General features: G+C 35.9%; 1 non-coding gene across 1 annotated transcript; it reads right to left on the bottom strand.

The window, feature by feature from the left end:
• Positions 1-3,498: 3,498 nt before the first annotated feature.
• Trnad-auc (transfer RNA aspartic acid (anticodon AUC)) lies at positions 3,499-3,573 on the bottom strand. The gene has a single exon. It is a non-coding gene; the product is annotated as a tRNA-Asp (tRNA).
• Positions 3,574-6,167: the final 2,594 nt, after the last annotated feature.

Genomic DNA, 6,167 nt, shown 5'->3' on the forward strand with positions numbered 1-6,167 from the left:
AGATCCTACAACATCTTACAGCACTTGGGCATGGACTGTCACTGACTTGCTTTACCAACTTTGTGTGTGTGTGTGTGGGGGGGGGGGTATTACCTAATCAAGTGTCAAAATTCTTACGATAAAGGGCTTGGGTCCTAAGTGAGAAACGGACATTATTCCGAGACTCAAGAACTGCAATCTGTAGACATATAAACCAAAAGACTGAGGTTATATGAATATATTTACATTTCATTTTTAATATAAATATATATATTATAATTTCTATACTTCTTATAACCTCTCTTTTGCATCCATTATAGAACACTCCACAGAGTGGATTTGCTGCATTGGTTATTATTATTGATATTTTTATTATTATTATTATTATTATTATTATTATTATTATTATTATTATTATTATTATTATTATTATTATTATTATTATTATTATTATTATTATTATTATCATTATTATATGGATAAGTCAAATACATTTACAAATCAGTGATTGAATAAGCATGATCACATGATAGTGGAGCATTAAATTTGCTTGTTTTTTTCCTCAAATGAGAGAAAATGTAATTGTATTAAACAAATTGCAAAACATACCCAAAAGCAGAGTTTTATGTCAACCGTTAAAGTATGCATTTTCATATTCTACACAATGTAAAAACTGAGTGATACATCAATCATAAATTTGTAGAAGGTGTGGAAATGTCACTTAAGGAAACAGCGTGGAAAAGTTACAGGTTTCAATCCCTTGACTTCGTTCTTCTGGTCTTGAACAGGGGTGGGTCTAGCTTTTTGCCAAGGGGGTTGGGGGTTGGGGGAGGGGGGAGTTGACCCAATGACGGTGGGTCATGACAAGCAAAAGGAGATAGAGAGAGAGAGAAAGAGAGAAAGAAAGAAAAAGGTCCTCACATTTTTTGCTGTCATTTCTCTCCCAAAATTGGTTGACAAGCAAAAAAAAAAAAAAAAAACACAACACAACATTTAAAAAAACAAACTAAAAAAGACTTCACATTATTATTATTATTATTATTATTATTATTATTATTATTATTATTATTATTATTATTATTATTATTATCATCATTGTTATTACTATTATTACTATTGTTATTATCATTGTTATTACACATTCTCAACAGACATCGGGGGGGGGGGGGGGGGGTAAGCTCCCCAGCCACTACTGGGACCTCTATGATCTCACAATTAACATTTCACACGCCTTCGGATTGAACATTATGCATGTTCCCTCGTCCGTCGGTCATATTATCAAGACTTGTAATTTTGGAAGAATATTGAGTCCCGAGATAAAAAGTCTTCAAATCAAATTTCCCGGCAGTTAATACAAACCCACTAATCTCATCTATTTCATACACCAGCAAACATTTCATACCCAATTCAAGTTATCAATACGACAGAGTATAATGATAATAATTTGAAAAACAACAATGAAATAATATAAAAGGGTATTACAGTCAAAGTAAATAGAGACGTTTTATCCAAATCGTACAAAAAGAAGGAAGCACAATAAATGAGGTGAGGATACCACTCAGATTCAAATTATATATTTATTCACTTATTATGAATGAATATGTCAATGGGATCATGGACCCTAGTAGGGTCCATGGGGGGATACTCTCCTTGAATTAAAAGCTAAAAGCTGAAATTTCGAGATTTTTTATTTTTTTCCTCCGACTGGGTGATGAAACTGCCTTTTTTCTTCTATAGTTATGTTTATTTGAAATCAGACAATCATGGAGTGGGTGTTCGCTTTGAAACCTCAAGAAGACTAAAGGATTACAAAATGATGGATGCGGTGGACATTGAACTTTAAGTTTGCCGAAATTAGGCGTCGTATTTGACCTAAATCTTGTTATCTAGGGGAACGACCGTCAGTAATATCTTGCACAGATCTGACAAACATGTTTGTTCATTCATCGTAAAATATTTTACTAGTATTTTTCCATCACAACTCATACAAAGTAAAAAACAAAATGCAAAGTCCACCTTCTAATCTGAGGCGTTCATTTAAGCATTCATACACTATGATTAAATTATGTTAATTTTATATAGGTGGTTTATTTTGATGTTATATATAGTATTCTATGTGCGTTTTTGTCACAGTGTGATTTTTCCTTGAACAGAGAGAGAAGGAGAGGGGGGGGGGGCAGCGGGAATGGGAGGGAGGGAATGGACAGAAATTATAATTGAACATTATAGTATGCGTTGATTGAAAAACAATACAAGTGTAATAGAGTGTATAAGGATAAATCATCTTGTCGAACCCCCAAAGGTTTAAAGCAATGGTTCGTGCAGAGTTGCATTAAAAATAAAGGGCAGCTTTCCGTTTGTTTTGTTTTTCTTATGACGCCTTCAAGTATATTGTTGTGGGAATCGTACTTGATGTTATGAATGATTTAGCTTTTCTGACAAACCATTGCAATACAACAAACGTTATGACCTTGCTGTTAAGTGACTTGGGGAAAATAATGGACAATGTTTGCTTTGATTAAACTATAGGCTGACTGCATATAGAGAGCAGTGCACGATATTAACCGCGCCACAAGCTCCTAGACTATGTACACTGTATTATGACACCTCGTTTAGGACATTAATTAAGCGATATGTTTTTGATTGAAGGGTTTGTTGTTGTTGTTGCTGTTGTTGTTGTTGTGTTGTTGTTGTTTTGCGAATTCCACGTAATGGACACTTCCTTTTCAGCGGTCTGTGTATCCCTTGAGTAAACATAACAATAATTGGCTGCGTGTGTTTTGACGAAACGTCGCTTAGATACCCGAACAACTTCCGAATCTAATCAAATATATAAAGCATGCATCACTCCAAATTCCTGTTACAATCTAAGACCTGGTACCTATATCAAAATTTTTATTAAACATGCACTTTGACGGGTATTCCCCATGAGGTGGAATTCCCATTCCGACTTGTTTGTTCTTTGTTTATTTTATTTAATTACGGGGTTAAAATCCCTCAATCAGCCAAGAGGATATTTTTCAGAGAGGCCGTGAACAAAGCATTTTCATAAACAGAACAAATCAAAGATATCTATATAGAACGAAACAAAATCAATTTAAACATAATTATAGAGGCGATACAAATATCAACAAATGAACAGGACACAACATAACAAAACGAAGAATAAACTTACTCTAAAATCAATATAATAGCTTATAATGAAATAACAATTCACAATCATCTGAGGTGTTTATCTTCTTCAGGTTAAAAACACACTTCAATGTGAACTCTGAGTTCATGGATGAATATCTACGACTATATCAAGAGCATTTCTAAAGGAATGCAGACTGTCTAATATTCTAATATTATAAACCTGACATAAACCCGAAGGATAATTCAACTTGGGGATAAATGCGCGGGATCGCCGAAGTGATGCAGCTTTTCGAGTATGTAACAAAGGCAAACAGAAGATAACTGACCTGAAATGAATGTACGTGTAATCTATTAGTGGAAAAATGAGAGAAAAAAAAGGGGGGAATTCCATCGGGATTCGAACCCGAGACCGCCGGATTGATAGTCCGGTGCTCTATACCGGCTGAGCTATGTATAGAAAGCCCTAGTACGGTGTTCGTCCTAGAAATTCAGTCCGAATATAACTTAGTCTGATAAAAAGAGTAAACTCTTACCAGTGTAACGGCAAAAATTTGACTGAAACTGAAATCGCATGAAAAATAAGGAAGTTATAACATTTTGAAGTTTTGCTAATTTCTGTAAAACAGTTCTTGTACAGTGGATATGAATATGCAAATGAGTGAGCTAACCATGTCACAACGACACAACCTCACAATTTTCCATTGATCGTGTACAAAAAAAGGGACGAAAATTCAATGTTTCTGTCATTAAAGTCTGAAACATGATATTATTCCTGGCTGAATAACTTCAAAATAGTGATCAGTACGTGTATACCAGGATTTGAGCCTCGGGCATAATGCATTTGAATGAAAAACTGGAGATTTCAACATTTTATGTACAAACTATATGTAGCAAGTTGTGAGGGGATGACATGATCACTTTGCCATCAATTGCATATTCATTTTGATCGTTCAAGAACTATTTCCTGAAAAATTGGCAAAACTTCAAAATGTCATAACTTCTTTCGTTTTCGCCTGATTTCGATTAAATTTTTACCGTTGAACTCGCAGATAATATTTTACTCTTTCTTATCAGACTAACTTATATTTGGAATGGATTTTCCCTTTAATTCTCAAGGTATCATCGCATAGAAATGGTGGTAATATATGTTATACATATTAACAGTGCAGCTTCTTTCTTCCAGCGGATTTCAACTGGTTCAACTCCGGTGAGGTCGTAAATGCATTTACTGCTGAAACGATTGTCTACCACCACCAGTAAGACAGGATAGGGCTATTTTCTGTAGTACACTCTTTGTTGTTAACAAGGTCTTTCCTGCGTTCATCCAAATAATGGAGCAGTATAATCCAGGTGGGACTTGATTAAACCTTTGTATAACAAGACAGTACCTTGTCAGATAAATGGTCTTATTCTTTTCAGACAGTAAACAGCGGAGGATAATTTATACCTCGGACAATACGTCACACGATTGTTCCACTTTAGCGTTTCGTTCGGGGTCACACCTAAATTGCATGTTTTAGCTTGACTCACAGGAGAATCATTAATCTCGATTTGGATGGGAGAAGGACGCAACCGTGTTTTGAATTAAACGCGTATCAAAACGCTGATTACCCGAAAAGGGGAAGTATGAACACAGCCAAAGTTGATATCTTTTCCGCATTAATAATAAGCCTAACAGTATAGACATTTATAGAGCGCCTTTTCCACTGGATACAAAGCACTATGAGATGTCATCCCTGGTCGCCATATAAGAGATAAAATATATACAAAATACCAGGCATTGGCGCGATTATCATCGAAGCACACTTTTCCATTACATTTGAGCCATTTTGAAATTGACTTCAGATCGTCGTTGATACACTTTTTAACTTGAAATCGACTGTTCGAGAAACGGGTGAATGATCGCTGACTGAGCACGGAGTGATTTCTCCTTTACTGAATAATGCCAATGAGTATTAGATCGAGAAGGTTAGGGATTTTGTATCATACAGTATTTAGTCATTGTTGTTACTATAGTTGTTTTATGGATGATACCAAATGGCTTTCGTTGTGCTCACGGTTATTTAAATCATTTGTATATTTTGCTGAATTTGAAACCTTCTTCCAATTCCTATATTACGTCGAAATATCTGAGGCACTCTGTGGCACAGTGAATATTATAAGACTCTTAAGACTCTATTATAGGCCCTACGCCAACAAAGAAAGAAAGAAACAAACAAACAAACAAACAACAAACAAACAAACAAACAGACAAACAGATCAGCGTTAATGTTTATTATGGGGAAAAGTCAACGTGTACCAGTGCAGCATCGTTTTTATAGATGTATAAAGGTGGGGTGACTTTTCATTCATTTCTCCAAATATTGACGTTATGAGATATTCGTATATTCGGAAAGAGATGCAAGAGAGAAGGTGAAAGTACCTGTCCAAGGCTGTTATTTGCACGGAAGAAAACAAAGAACACTTCAAAAAGAGCAAAAAGAACAAGGAAAAAAAAAACCGAAGAAGAAGAATGAAAGTAAACCTCCTCACACCAAATCTCCACCAGCGCCCCACCTTCCTCTCTCTCTCTCCAACCCCCCCCCCCCCGACACACACTCCCTCTTATATTCCTTCCTCTGTTTTCAGTATTCCTGCGGCCATCCCACCTTCCGAGAAGTCTACGAAGCCTTTGTACAATACAACCATGTCTTTCCACTGCCCCAACATGGCTAAAGATTACAAGTTGCAAGTCGGTTTCAGCTGCAGTGGTTTGATGATTATTCCTAATATGTTCCTTGATTGAATTTAAGTCTCCTTTTGAAATCCGTAAGGAGGACGATGCGGGAATGCTTACGATCCTTTCTCTATAATCGAAACATAAGAGACCGCCAATCCCCTCTCCCCCTTTTGTTATTTTTGTTTAGAGCTGTTCCCTTTACCTTGACTACGTCGTCATCGTTGTTGTTGTTGTCATATTGGGTAATAAGGGAACAAATGCAAACTTGAATAAGAGGGCAGAGAGGTAAAGGTATGGCCTATCTTCTTACCTCCCTGGGCCTATCAAATCCCTC

Source organism: Diadema setosum, chromosome 9, assembly GCF_964275005.1.
Source record: "Diadema setosum chromosome 9, eeDiaSeto1, whole genome shotgun sequence".
Lineage (NCBI taxonomy): Eukaryota > Metazoa > Echinodermata > Echinoidea > Diadematoida > Diadematidae > Diadema > Diadema setosum.